This window comes from Poecile atricapillus, chromosome 13 (assembly GCF_030490865.1).
Source record: "Poecile atricapillus isolate bPoeAtr1 chromosome 13, bPoeAtr1.hap1, whole genome shotgun sequence".
NCBI lineage: Eukaryota > Metazoa > Chordata > Aves > Passeriformes > Paridae > Poecile > Poecile atricapillus.
This window is the reverse complement of record NC_081261.1, coordinates 5,350,592-5,366,445: the sequence shown is the minus strand read 5'-3', so window position 1 is coordinate 5,366,445 and position 15,854 is coordinate 5,350,592.

The following is a 15,854-nucleotide window of genomic DNA, read 5'->3' as shown; positions in this document are numbered from 1 at the left end:
CAGGCTTTGGCAGTCAGTAGGTGGCAATATTTAGTTTGTCAGAGAGGAAGTGGTAGTGAAAACTTCCAGAATAGTCAAACTGGTTTGGGTTTTGCCCATGGCTTTAATAATCTGATACAGGCATGGAGTTCAGGCTGTTCTCTGGAAATTCATTGTGGGGAATAGGCAAAATATGGAGAAAAGCTTTTTTTTTTTGATGAAGAGTGCACTAATTCTGCATTGTCTGGAAACAAAGTGCTTTTGTAACATTGAGGAAAGTGAAACATTCCATGGATTTAATATGGAATGGCTTGTTGCCTATACAAATCAGGCTTTGAGGTCTCTGAAAAGAATCCCATTTTTATCATTAATCCTTTGAAGAGAAAAAGACTGAGATTGATAGGAGGAATCTCATTTCATTCAGTCAAATTTTCGAATCAAGATGGCCAGAGTCAATTACCACCAGCATAAAAACAGAATGAGCAGCTGCTTTTACATGCAAATGTCTGATTTTAGACCTTTCTTTTCCATTCTGGGAACACAAGAGTGGAAGACAGATTGCTTACCTCATCTGGGTCTTTTTACCTCAACAACTCATGGTAGCTTTTCTTGCATGTGTTTACTTTGATCAGTACTTGGATGATGGCAAAGGGACAGTTCCTGTAAGGGAGCAAATTATTTTTACTGTCTTAACAAATGTTGGTACAGAGTGATTTCTTCTGGCTACCAAAGAAAGGGTCTCATGATGCTAAAGAATATTAGGGGATGGTGAAGTTACACAAGAAGCACATTGAGAGCTCAGTGCCATTATTGGGGGCTTATTTGCTGTCTGTCTGCAGTGCACTTTCAAACACATTTCTTGCTGTAAAGCCACGATTTAGTAACTTGCCTGAAAGGTGTGTTCTGATAAAACTCTCTATCTCTGCAGTCCCTGATGTGTGTTTGAAGAACTGTTTCTGTTGTACTGTGATAAACAGCTGTGCTGGGTTCTGCCAGCTGCCCTTAAACTCCTCTGTCAGAGTCAATCTCTTACAAGTTGTAGCAAACTTGAATTGTTTATAATATTTTTGGGGATCACTGATCTGGGAGAAGACTAAAGAATCACAAAATAATCCAAGTTTAAGAAGCACTTACATATATTATACTCTAGACACATTTAAATATCTAAAACCTGGCTTCTAGGAATTTTATTCCAGTACCTATTTCTCCTGCATGCTGTAGATTTTGCTTCAGATCCTTTCTGGACCTCCAGAGAAGGCTGTATCCTTAGAGATATCATTACTCTGGCTATGAATCCACAGACAGAGAGAGAAGTGAGAATGTGACTGATGTATTTTCCAGCTTCTTTATGATTTGCAGGTGGCCCTGAAAGTCCTTTAAACAAACAGACCTGGGCTTTAAATTTTTTTCAGTTAAAAAGCAAGGCTGTTGCTTGTTTTCTTCCTCAAGACAGTAAGTGGGAAAACTAATTTTTGGCATGTTTTTAGTATTCTCTTCCTTGGTAGCATTTTCTGCTGTCTTAAACATGTATAACCCAGAGCTGATCTTTATGGTGCTGGCCAAGGAAGCTGTGTCTGTGATGGGAGTGATGGGAGATGGGGTGAGGTGAGGGACTAGCTTGGTCCCTGCCTTTCCCTGGTAGGATGGTAAAAATGTCTACAGTGGTTTCTGTGATAGGTCCATCAGAATGCTGGGAACCTGAACCTTTTCCAGTTCAGTAACATCTAGTGACACAGCTTTATATTGGCAAGTTCTATATGTAATTGTATATTTATAAATTCTAGAGGTTTGATTCTACTGTGCTTTCATGGTAATTAGTGCATCTGCAGCTCAAGTTAGGTGTTTGGTACAGATTCAGAAGCAAAATTCCATGCTAACTACAATAAACCATTAGGAGATCATTTATTATAAAGTAATGTTTTAAAATGAACTGTCTCCAGAAGGGATGGAGAGGCAGTGAGCCTCTACTTGGTGCTGATTTCATGAGTAACGTCTGGGGGCACTGTGAACTCACCACTGGTGTGTGTTTGTGCTGGTGCTACAGAAACAGGAGAAGGAACAAGTACATGTGAAGGTGTAGTGAGGCTTCAGGGAAATCTGAAGAGAGCAGAACTGTGAGCTCTGCTCAGCAGTGTGAGATTTAACTGAGGAGAAACTTGTAAACCTGTTGTTGGACTTGTTCATAAACATTTTGAAGTATCCAGTGAGAAAGTAGAAGTACTTTAGTCAGGCAGCCTGGTATCTTTATGGATTGTTGTGGTTGTTTGTTTGCTTTTTACTTTTTAAGATTTCTGGGCAGTTATTAATGAGGTGGTTCATCAAAGGTAGAGTAAGAAAGGCTCATGGTTGTAGTTACAAAATGATCCTTATCCTTTTTTAAACTTGGAAGATACGTGGGAGTGTGAGAGTCAGTGACTGGACAGTTGGGTACCGCTGGTTCTGGCCAGGTCTGAACTGGGAGCTGCTGTGCTGAGGTGGGTTGTGTTAGGGCTCAGTGGTACCTGGGCACTGACAGGTGTGTCCTGCCCAGTGCTTCAGCTGTGTTGCTGTACCTGGTGTGAGCTTGGCTCCACCAAGGTCGTGCAGTGCAAATGCTGTGATTCCCTGTTGGCACAAACAGGAGCTGTGTGACAGTCCTGTCTCCTCTGCGCTGCGCTGTCACTTGGGAAATCCCTCAGTCACTGCAGTAAAGGAAAATAGGAATCACTGCTTCCTGCCAGTCCCTATGAAAATCCACTGCTGGGATGCTGGAAAGTAATTTGCAAACACAATTCTGCTTTGAATAGAAATAAGGTTGCTCCTAATGTCCTCAGTGAACCACAGAAACAGAGTGTGACATTCCCCAGCATATGAGCTACAGTCCTGCTGAAAAGGCCCCTAGTTCAGGCTCTTCAAATAACAAGCCTTTATTGCTGAATGACATCTATCCAGCAGCACTTCAGCCATGTAATTTAAAATAATTAAAAGCTGAACAAAGTAAGAGACTGTGATGGCAGAAATAATCACACAAGTTGCTGTTTGCTGGAGCCTTACATGGAGAAAATGTCTTGAGAAGAAAGATTCAGGGACTGACTTTTGAATGCTTAGACTGAGGTAAGGAGCAAGATGTCTCTTGGGAATAGTCAGTGAATGCAGAGCTCATTTTGTATTTACTCTGTAACATCAACACTCTGTGCTTGTTTCAAGGAAGCTGTACATTAGTACAGAGGGCAGGCTGCCATTGCAGGGAACGAGCCAAGGAGAGCCTAACTCTCCTGGACAAATTAGACATTCACCTCAAGAGTATTAGCTGAGGAAATTAACCTAAAAGTCTGGGTAATACACTTGAAAACAATAACAAAATGTGGGGTAGAGCATCTGAATAGCTGCTGCATCTGTGGGTGGTGCACAGCAGTGCAGCCATCAAGCTTTGTGTGTTCAAGGACCTGTGGCACCCGTGCTCCAGCTCTCAGTGCTTTTCTGTTTACACTAATGAGGACTCCTTTACTGCTGGGAATTTGTCTGCTATGTCTTCTAATAGAAAAGTTGCAAACCAGTCTTTTGTCTTCTGTTATTAATCAAACTCGGATGCCAGCTAAGAGTAAAGGCATTTGTACATGCTGTTGTGGGAAACTCCATCCATGTGTGCAGCTAATAAGCTGGGAAATGTGTCTACAACTCTCCTATTGATTATCACCTTCAGAGCAAGACAAACATGGGTCCTTACTGTATGTGGCTGTGTAAATTAAATCTTTATTTAAATGAAAGCAGAGTGAGATGCACTGCACTGGGCCAGTACAGGATTGCTGTTTGGAACCAGCTCCTCTAGATGCCCAATTCCTTGCCTTCTTTTTTCCCCACTTAAGATTCCCAACAGTGCATTAAGATGAACTCAGTAGTTAGTAAATTTTCCCCTGTGTAGTTTACAAGCTCAAGGTTATGGGCTAGAACGAGTAGTGTCATGCTATAAGTCAGGTGTTATGGAACAGCTTGGGAGAGTGCACAGGAGTCCTTCCCCTCACACTGTGTTTGTCCAAAAACTCTGAAGGTAGAGCTGGCATGAGCCCAGAAACCCCCACAAGTGGCTGATTAAATAATTAATAATAAGCCTTGTGCTGCTACCCTCTCTTGACAGGTGAATGAGGCAAGACAGTTTTCATCTTCTAGACCAAGGTGTGTCTAGAGAAATTTGAGTGTGAAAAAACCAGAACTGAGGTGCCCTTAGGAAAGGAAGGTGGATTCCAGAGTCAGCAGAGGGAAGGGGCAAAATTATATGAAACTTGGATTTACTATGGGCTAACTGGAGTCAAGAGCAAGAATCAGAAGTCTGGTGCAGTTACACCTCTCTTAGCTCCAAAAGTCAGTGAAAATTTCTGAGATCAAGGCAATACCAACTGAACTATTGGCTGAGTAGCCAGAAGTGTTTGCATTTGTCTCTAGCATGTCACACTTCAAAGCAGAAATTCCCAGCTGTTCTCATCAAGTCTGAGGTGTTTCAGAGATACTCTTCATTTTTCTTTTGCTCTTATTATCTGTCTCTTTAGGGGGCCAGTACTCACTGCTTTTGTGGGGATGGATGCTTGGAAAGCAATTATTGTTCATCTTCTCCATCTGTTCTGATGCTGGATATGCCTGTCTTTTTGAAGGCTTTCAGAGTCTGTGCTGGGAATGCATTTCTCTTCCTAGTGTTGAGAGATTTGTATTTTTAATGGGTATTTGTTTTATCTATCACATTCTAGATTTATTCACTTGATAATCTCTCAGCAACACAGGCAATCTTCTCATGTCCTGCTCCAGGATGCAGGGATTTTACTCATTTAACAGTTTGGCTTTGGGCTGAGATAGCCATGAGAGGTAAATCCTGCCATGTGCTCACCACCCCCAGAGCAGCAGGAACTTGCAGGGAGCTGCAGCTGCTCTCAGCATTGTGCTCTTAGAAGCTTTCTTTACACATGGAAGATATGAATGTTACTGTGTGCTGCATGTCTTTCCCTCTCAGACCTTCTCAGCCCATGTCCTTCTTTAATATGATTTCTTGCTGATAAGTGAGGCTTCTTGATGGATTTTTTGCAATGACTGCCTGTGCTCTGTTAACCACTTTTGGGTATCTTAGGAATTCTTTTTTTACATCTATCTGCTCTGATACAAAACAAAGGCATCCTTCATTCTTCAAGTTGTGTTTTGTTGAAGTTAGTTGGAAAATGAGGTAGAAAAGCAAGCAAAACTGCTTCAATAAAGTGACATTTCTGCCCCACTCCAGCACAGCTCTGGAATAAACTCAGTATCGTTTTGCCTGAATGTAAGATATTAACATTTCTTTCTATCTACAGCAGGGAAAAACAACAGGTCTTTTGTTCTCTGACACAGAAGCTTCCAACTTATTACTCACTTGAAAAAAAACCTCTACAAACTTAATTCAGATCCTTTATCACACAGCATCCTATATTTATTTTTCAGAGATATTTTCAGATGTTATGTTTGTTCCTGATAGCAATCGCAGGGGCCAAAATCCTAGGTTTCAGAAGGAGGCTGATAATAAATCTTTCTGATATGGTTCCTGGGAAAGCAGAGCAATGGGGTGATGACCCAGGGCTGCTCCAAATACCCACAAGGTGAAAAGCAGCAGCAGCCCCTGTGGTTGACAGTTCCTTGGCACAACTGTGACTTGGCAAGTCAACACCCTCATGGCACTGACAGCATAAACATTTTGTGGCAACTGTGCAAAGCAGGCAGCCAGTTATTTCACTAATGATTTCTTCTTTCTGCTCTCCTCCTCCTCCATCTGCCCTAGAGAGAAAAACATTCTCCCCTGTACTTTGCCCTCATGGCTAATGGCAATAATATTTGCTTTCAGTAAAAATGTGGTGTTAGTACCGCAGTAGCCTGTGCTGTGTGGGACTTGGCTGTGTGATTACAGTCCTCCTCTAAAATCCTCCCCATTTTCCAGACATTTCTAGATCCTGTGGGAGCTGTAGCAGGGATAGTCTGAGTTTATGTCCCCGGTGACTCTTCTCTGAGCTCCATCCTGCAGGTACCAGATTTCTCAGTCTCTGAGCTACCTGGGGTAAAGGGAGGGGAAGCATTCAGCAGTGAAAAGGTAACTTCAGATACTCCTTCTCCATCGGTTTTAAAGGAGAGGGATGCAGCTTCCCAGTTGAAGACTGTCCTCTGCCTCACCACTCCTGTCAGCTGTGGAATCCAGTACAGCACGTTTGTCTGGAGACAGTGATGAAGTGATTATTAAATGCAATAGAAATCATTCAGGTCCCTTTTGATTAAAAGTTTCACTCTTATCTCTCTGACTTGCTATGTTTTTTGGAAAGAGCTCAGCAGAGATACAGAGCCAGGGAGGGAAACCCTTCCCTGCTTTGTTGTTTTTGAGGGGATGGGGCTTTCAAGCACACAAAGGTAGTCTTTGCCTCTAAAACAAATGTTTGATATATTAATATATAAATCTTAACCTTGAGAGACTGGGGACCCTTTCCTACCCAGCCTGGACATTTGAGCAGTGATCCAAGTGCATTAAACTGTGTGGAAATGTCATCTTCTGGGTACTCATCATGGAATAAAGCACTAAAAATTTAAGAAATAACCATTACTTTGCATATAACACATGCCAGAGAAAGAGTGTGAAAAAAAAAGGCAGCACCCTTCTATCAGCCAGCTCTTTTGAATAAAAACATAAAATATTAATTTAAATCAACTGAAAGGCATTAAAAACTTGATGTTCTCCTTGCCCCAGAAGTACTCTGCTGATAAGAAACAAATTAAAAATGCAGAGTTTTCAAATAGCAAAAATGCTGCATATTTTAAATGAAGTTGGTCTTTTTATGTATAGCATTTTGGACTAAAAAATAATATTAAATGCACATAAAAATGATTACTGTAAATGGTGAAGACATCAAAGTTTGGCATCAAAGTTAAATGAAAGCTTGGAAGTCTGTTTGTTTGATCTGTACATAAATAAGCTTAAAAAGAAGCCAGGGCACTCTCACACAGCTGGAACTGGGTAGCCAGTTCAACTTCCTCTGCATCCCAGAGATTCCCAAAGTAGGTTAGATCCAAAGATGGTCAGTATGTTTGTTGGGATTTTTGCATTTGTCCTGGCATGCTTCTCTGCCAGTGTAGCACGGAAAAGGAGTTGGCAGAAAACAAAGTTACAGGCTCTGATAAAACACAGAGTGAATGAATTCCAGGACAGTGAAATAAATGCCTCTTTTCTCTTCTGGTTTTGGCAATTTGGCACTGTGCTCTGCTCTTAGGGCATCACACTGCTTTTTATTTGGTGAGTCCGAATTTCAGCAGAGCCCTGTGAGAGGGTGGCTGGGTCAAGGGTGGGTGGCCAGGATGTGCTCACCCCCCTGGTGCAGCATGATGCTGAGGCTGCTGGGCTTACCTGCTCTGAGGGTGTCAGTCAGCTTTTCAACCTGCTTTCCTGCCTCTTGCAGGTGTTTTTGTTGTAGCTGCCACTTAGCAGCATCTGGTATATTTAATTTTGTACAGTACTCTCCATTGCTTCTATTTAGTGCCAGGTTGAATTTCACAGGGACCTGCAATGCATCCCGAGGGAGGGCTGAAGGAAGGAGGCTGCAGAAATGGGCAGCGTTGATAACAGGCTCTCAGTGCATGGCAAGCTGGTTTTCAGGGATGAAATTAGCTCAGAAATCCTCATGGTTTTGCTTTGTGGACAAGAGGAATAAACAGGAGGACCCAGTGTTATCACCTGCATCTCCCCTGCCTGGGAGAGCTTCTCCGCAAGTGCAATAAATCTGTTTTCCTGTGAATGCAACAGAGCTCTTGAAATAATCTCATTCCAATCCCTCCCGTTATTTTTAATGGATTCCAGGATGAGCTGGTTGCTATGTGTAGCTTTTTTACATACAAATTTGGGTTTGAACCCAGCTGAATATTCAGCCCAATTAAAAACAAAGTCTTTGCTAAAACAGAGGCAAGGGGAACAGCAGGGAAGTTTTTCATGCAAATGAACGGAACAATGAAAACAGGAGGACTGAATATTTGTTATTCATACATATTCTTACAGGTAATTATTGTGATTTCATTCCTAAAAACTGCCCGCTTTAAGAAGTGATTGTATTCTAATAAGTACTTGTTTATTAAACTTTCTGTGACTGAAGTTGAATATGAATTATTTAAATGTCTGTGAGGTGCAGGGTTGTTTTTCTTTTGCCAGGTGTCTGTGAAAAATAAAAACAACAGGAAAACATGCATCAGGAGAGACAAAATGTAAGGCAAGAACTGGATCAATGGTCCCAGTCCCGCTGGCCACGAGACAGGATCCCCAAAGTCTGCCAGCAAAGCCAGAGCTCTGTCACCGGCAGGACTGGGGTGGGGAAGGGTCTGCACTGCCCAAGGAAGCCAGCTGAGAGTTTCCTGCTCTCACAGACTTGTGTAAGGCTGAGGCTTATATTTCTCTTGAGAAATAAGAGGAAATTTGGGCGGGGATGGGAATACCTGGAATGCAAAGGTAACAGCAGGTGTGTTGCAGCACATGAGAAAGAAAGAGGGAGAAGGGGGTGGTGTGAGGACAAGTGGCACCTGTCTGTTGATAGAAGGCACGGTGTACCCCTCAATTTCCAAGTACCAAAAGGATTTAGACTTGGAAGTAATAACAGAGCAAGGGAAGCCTGGAGAACTCGATAGATTTATTCTTGTAAGAGGTTAATGGCTTAGCCCTTAAAATGTACCAGAAAATGCAAGGAGGTTTATGTGATGACTTTGACACATTCTGGCAATATGAAGATGTTCTCTCCATTTGCCTTAAGCCTTTGACTTTACTCTGCCACTGTAGGAAATGCACTGTACATAAGAAAAAAGAGCAGATGTGAATTTCTGTTGCAAAATAATTGTGTTTTTCTTTAGCACAGTTTACTCCAGGAAGGAAGCTCTTGCCTTTGTGCTCAGTATCTCCCAGGCTTCCCAGCAGTGTCAGGAGCTGTGAACCAGGTTTGAAGACAAGTGTGGAAGGAATTGAAGTTTATAGAAAATCAGTGACAGGAGAAGGGGACATCCTGTAAGTACCTGAAAAAGAAAAGCTGTGATGCCTTCCAGAAAAGAGACCTTATCCTGGCCCTGCTCCAGGAAAACTCCCACCTGGAGTTCCCACCTTCCTAAAGCATGAAATCCATCAGTCACTTGACACGAGACAATAGAAAATCAAACTAATTTTCTTTTTTTTGCTAATGTGAGTGAATTCCAGAGAACTATGGAGCCAAAATGTCCTGAACAGCTGCTCCTCCTGATCTTGACCAGCACCTGTGCAATTGCAGGCTTTCATTTCCCCTGATTCCTGGGAGTTTGCTGTGTGCTTGTACAGTTTTGTCTCCTGCAAGTCCAAAGATTCTTCTTTAAGCCCAACAACCTGCTGGGTGTCAGAACACAGGTACAGTCATATCCATATCCTTGATTGCTGGTTATTCATGAGGTGCTGCAGGTGTCTGTGCCTTTTCAGATGAGTTCCCTGCTGTGCAGTCCTGCTTCTGTCAGTCTCAGTAGAAAAACACACTTGGCCCAGCGATGCCTGCACTGCTGTTTTCTTCACGGTGCTCATATTCTGAACATTTATAATTCAAAGGTCTCCAGAAAGAAGTGACAGTTTCTCTTCTACAAAATAAAGAACATAATGACTTGTGTTAATTATTCTTCCTCACTTACTCACTTACCAGGTCATATATTACCCCAAGGCTTTTAGTGCCTTGGGCCAAAAAGGGTCATTACAACTCACAGCCTAATGGCCTGACCAAAAAAAAATGTAAGTGAGGGAGAACACGTCCTGAGTCCTCCACTGAGCTCTCTGGAGTCATTTATGGATGCCCTGGGAATTCTACAAAGGAACAGCATGGAAAACAAACAGAATTGTTCAATGTTGAGTATTGCTCTCGTGACGTCTCTGCTATTACAAAGATTTACAGCTGGAATAATTCGATCTGGGTTTTTCTCTTCCCACCATTGACTCACATTTTGGAAAGCAGTCAGGCCCTGAGAGTTGGGTTTTGCATAATTGAAGCACCAGAACATATTAAGTGGAACAACTAATGGGGACGAATTTTTTTCCTTTCCTTCCAGACTGGGTTATCAATTATGAATTAGTGGCAATCTAAGATCAAAGGGGTTCCATTTTTGCAGCTGAATTTGAGGATTTTGGAACTGAAGAGATGAAATGCAGCTAATGACTCATTTCAGGAAGGCTGAGACAGGAGATAACTGATGGGTGGAGTTAAGTGTTTGCTTTAATGTGTTTCTGACCATGGACATACATTCTCAAATGCAAAACTGGACACTGAGATCAAGTTAATCATATAAAATGATGCTGTGAGCTCTTCTTGTGGGGGCATGGCAGACAGCAATCTGATCTGCAGCATTTTTTCTTAATGCTGAACATGACCTAGTTATTGAGACATACAGAAACACGTTAGGGTTACCAAGTATTTGTTACACAGAAGGCAGCTTTGCATCGACACAAGTTCCATTACTGCTGAGAAAACACATCTCTCCAGCAAGAACTGTTCAACACATGCTTAAAACCAAACAAATTACGAGGGTTTTAAGTTAAAAGTGGCTACAACCCAATGGAGGGACATTGAAGAGAGCAGCCCCAGGCAGGGCTCAGCTATGTACTGCTCCATGAAGTGGCCAACAATAAAGCAGTTTATGATTCAAGATAGTGGATGGTGCGACAAAGATCTGGGAGCCTTAAGGGACAAACAGTAATCTGCTGTGCTTTCTGCAAGGAGAGTGCAGGAACACTTGACAAAGCAGGCAGGAGCAACAGCTGCCTCGTCTTTAAAAGTATTTTCTCCTTGAAATACTCTGCTCCTGAGTGAGCTGGGTCAAAGCAAGTGAAAAGTGTCTGTGGTGAAGTGCTCAGAGCTTCTCTGGGGCTGTGGAACTAACCAGGTGAGGCTGTGGTTACCTGCTGGGGCTGGCAGGAGGGAACACCACCCATGGAGCCTCCCTGCAGCTCTGGAGGAGGAATTCCTTAACCTGGAGGCTTGAAGGCAGCAGGAAGAAGCTTCCCAGGGTGTCCTGGCTGTCCTGGCAAAAGTGAGTTTCTTACTGCTGCTATAAATCTTTGAATTCCTAAAGGACAATGACTGGGGAGGGTGAGACAGCCTGGGTGAGAGGAGGGGTCTTGGGTGGGCTGCTGGGGTCAGCCCTGGGGGTGTGAAGCCCCTGTGCTGCCCAGCATGGCTGTTTCAGCACTAGCACTGGTTACCAGCTCTTGCTTCACAGCAGGAAAGGTCAATTATTTTGTGTGCTTTTAGGTAAAACATTTTCTTTGGCCTCAAAGTTATCATTTTTAATGGGATGTTAGATAAATTTCATGCTATGTATTTCTTATTTTGTTTGGATAATGCCTTCTAAATAGGATTTTAGATAAATATAATTTTAATTGTTTCTTATTTTGTTTTGATAATGCCTCATAGTAGGACTTTTGAAATTAATGTGAATCTATTACTAAATTATAATGGAGCAATTATGAAAATAATGAATTTATGATCACAACTGTTGTTGGAGCAAAAAGGAAGGAGATTATAATGACCTGACTCACCTTTGCTGATGTATCAGAGAGAAAATGAGGCTGGGAGTACTAAATGTTATATTCAGGCAGTTTAATGTTGAGAGAAACTTTCAGAACTTCACACTTATGTGGAATGGGAAATGAATATTTATTTTGGAATAAAAAAGCATTTCTAACTGCAGAGGCCAAATGGACAAAACCTGCTTCAGCTTTCATTAAGAAATTGGTTCATGATTTTTTCCTTTTGTCTTGGGGACTTAAAACATCTTTTGGGGGGGGGGAATCTCTAATGAATAATGTTTTCCCTCCATAAATTTTGCTTTTTATTAGAGTTCTGATGTGGGGAAGGTGTGTTCTGATGCTCTGAGTTGCAGAAAACTTTATTGTTATCTGGCTGTAACAATGAGCACCTGGAGATGAGAATATCTCCCTCTATAAACCAGTAAGGAATCTGTTCAAATCAGTGGCTTAAAAGTTTATTTTCTTTCTCAGTATCTCTATTTGTTCATCTTGTTCATGTTTCTCCAAGTGCTCCTCTGCTTCCTGATACTGATTTTATTCAGGTATCTGCTATATTATAAATCTTTGTCAGAGATAATAAAAGGTATGACCTGGGCATGGTCTTTTAGAAAAGAAACCTAAACCAATTACTATAAGGAAAATACTCAGCTCTTAATTAAACCTCTGAGATAGATTTGGTGATGACTCTTCAGACCACAGTATAAAACTTTATTTTTTTTTTTCTCAAAAGGGTCTTATGGCTACAGAGCCATTGCATAAGAAGTTACTGCTCTGTTCTCTCCTGTGCATTTTGGGCTTTGATGCTTGATGCAGGCTCCCTGCCCTGTGAGCCTCTGTGCTGCTGTGTTTGCCCAGCCTGGGCTCGTTTTGGGTCCTGATCCAGGGCCTTCCCAAGGTGAAAATGTGTCACAGCAAAGCTGTCCTGCTCGGTGGGCTGCTGGGCTGAGCTGTTAAAGCACATTCCTTATCTCTGCATGGCTCTGCATCCTCTGGCCTCTTCCCTGGTGCTGCCAGGACATCCAGCAATTTCATTCCCTGGATTGTGCCGGTGATGGGATTGAGAATCTCCTCTCTGTTTGCTGTTTGTTTTATTTGAGGTGTTGTTAACCTTTGCTCGGTGCACTTACTTACTTCAGGTTTTAATAGTGTGATAAGGTTACTACAGATTTAGTGGGAGGCATTTTAAGCACCTGCAGCAATAAATCACAGTGTACATCACCCTTGTGCAGTTCATCCAGAACCAGAGAAATCCATTTTGGTCCATAATATGAAGGCCAAATAAAGCCAGGTATCATAGTGAGAAAGTTTTGACGTATGGAAGAACCTGCACACTTCTCTATAAATTAACAGCTATTTTACAGAGCTGACAAGGAGATGATATTCTTGGAACTGATCCTATTTGTGGCTTTTTTCCCCCTCCCCTCTTCCATTCTAGTCTCTTCATCTTTCCCTTTAGAAAATCCAAAGCAGTCTATTCTCTAAAGTAGGTTTTAAAACACTGGTGATATGGACCCATGTCACAAGTCTGGTGAACTTGCTGGTAGTGCATGAAACCCTAAAACCTCAGGGACTCGTCTCTGCAGGAATATGTTCTTATCTATTCCTTTATACATTGAATTTTTTTTTATTTTTTTTTTTTTTTTTTTTTTTTTTTTTTTTTTTTTCCTTCTTAGACAAGACAGCCTTTGCAGGTAGGATCAAACCAGAGTGCAGGTCATGCTGAGAGCTGCCAAGTCCAAGTGACCAGAAAGGGATAGCAGCAAGTTCTCAAGTACAAGAGCTGTAGATAAAGCACAAGGGAATGTGTTGTGGGCCACTGAACTGCACTGCCAGGAAATGAGCTCGATAACCTGGATGTATATCCTGCTTTAATTCCTGTTGGTTTATGGCCCCTGCACTACCCCTGGAGCCTGGCCAGTCATCTGGCCTTACCCCTGCCTTTAGTCCAGCAAAATTCAAAGGGTGTTTATAAGAGGGGGAGGAAGGGATTAGTTGCCAGCAGCAGTGTTGGACTCCTGAACTCTCTAAATGACCCAAGAGGAGATTGATTTCGCCTGTAAAGCCCAGCAATCTCCTGGGTTTTAAGCTAGCATTAAAAATTAAATGCCAGTTTCTGTGTTATTAAATGTGGAATAAAATTGCTGCATCTTACCACATTCAGAGCAAGAAAAAGATGGAGGCTTTGTAGAACTCAGCAACGCAGTTACTGTGAAGTGCAAAAGCGGTGTGAGGAGGAAGGATGACTGTCTCCTCGCGTTTCTCCTTCATCTGTGTAGTGAGAGAAGAAGAAACACTCTCTCTGAGTGAGAGACAGTGCTGTGATGTCTGCCAAAGTTGCCAGAGAGCAGAGTCTGGCTGGGCTGTGTGCACAGCACACCTGATGGATGCTCAAACACAGCCTCTGTAAAAACAGGCAAGTCAGGTTTTGCCAGGCTCTGCTGCCTCTCACTCAGTGTCAAACGCTCCCTGCAAGAGCTGCTCTCTGAGTGATAGATTAAAAAGCAGCAAGAGCTCATCAAAGTCTGGATACATCTCTTTTAGGTAAATAAAACCTTGTCACTTTGGAAAACTGCGGGGACTGGGTGAATTTTTCCAAGGCCTGAGGGTGAGGCAGTTTCCCCCTCACCATTATGGATGTGTTTTGGGTACACATAACCATCACTGGTTCTGCCATTTTAATTTTAAGTCCTTGCCTGGTGTTTTTCTGAAGAACTGCAGCTCCTAGAAACACCTGATTTGTTTGTTTTCAAAGGTACAAAACTCTTACCATCATCTGCATAGGTGTATCATAAATCTCTGACCTGTCTGCATCAGCCTGGGAGAAAAGCCAAACCTTTTTTGTCATCAAGCCCTAGGACTTTGATCAAAGTACACATATTTTTGGAGCCGTGGGGCTGAGAATAGGTGATGCACAGGACCTCTGTAACCTGATGGATGTCCCTGTGACAGGACATCAAAGCAGTTGGTCCGTGTCATGAAATTCAGGGATCAGGGGCCAGAAGTTGGAATAAACTGGATGTGCCCTTGCTGCAACCTACCAGAGACAGCAAACCACAGCTGTCACTGTGAGCAGACTGGAGCCAGAGTCACTGGGAAAAGGGACACTCACTTTTAAACAGGGTCTCTGCTCGAGACACTGGCCATGGTCCTCACCATGCAATGAAAGCTGCAGCTCCACAGCATTTTCCATGCCAGGCAGTCTCTCTCAAGGTCTTTAATGCCTAACTATTCTGATAATCATCTTTTAATCTTTTCCTGGCTAACTATGTCCATAACTTCTTTTCCTTAGTAAAAGTCTGGTTAATGCACAGCCATGTTGTAAAGTCAAACTGTGGCTCCAACATGCCCAATCCTAAGAGAAATATTTGTTCAAAAAGGATCAATTTCTCAGGGAAATTTGCTTAGATTTGCGAAACAGAGAATGTGTTCATTTAACTGCACCATCCCTTTGAGGGGTCACTATTTCGCCCTTTTTGTGCAGCAAAAGTTTACTTTTAATAGGTTTATTGCTTTTTGGTCATTTGTTTCCAAAGGCCTCACTTCAGTGCTATAGCTCTGATCTGGAGTACAGAAAATTAATTCCTTCTACAGTAGTCTATTCCTTTCATAAGCCCTCATTTTAAGTGTAGCTCAACTGTATTACAAATAAAAGTATGTGGTCCTAGAGGGACTACCAAGCCTCTAATTTAATTTTGTACTGGAGGCCTTATAACGTCAGCACTGCCGGATCGAGGTTTTCTCTTTCGAGCCCTCCTGTGTCCCAGGGGGAGTCACGAGGCACCAGGCTGGCTGCTGTCAGTGTGTGTGGATGCTGCTGGCTGTGTGTGTGTGTTCACTCTTCTGGCTTTGGATTTTTCAGGCTCTGAGCCTCATTAATAGAAATGAATGTCCAGAGTGAAAGCTTGTCTCGAGGAGCTGAGTGTGGCCAGGGCTTGAACTGGATGACTTTTAAAGGTCCCTTCCCCCCCAAACCATTCTGTGACTCTGTAATAAATAGAAAAGAACTGTGTGTAAAGATAATCTGTCACTGCCAGGGTCTCATGGTGAGAGTCTCTGCTGTGAAGGCAGCAAACCCCACGGAGATGCCCTCAACTCTCTCTGCTGTGTGTGCAGTCCTTGGCAGATCACAGTGCCTCGGGAGAAGACCCCTGAGTTTCCAGGGCATGGGCATGGCTCTGTGTGTGCCATTTGCTTTCTGTCTACTCCTTCCTTCAGTGCTTTGAGAGAGTTTGAGGGATAAAACCTTACAAATTGTGGTTTGGCCCCTGTAGAATAGATATTTAAATGGAAATAAAAGTTTTGGAAGTCATGATTGAAAATGATACATGTTTAGGAG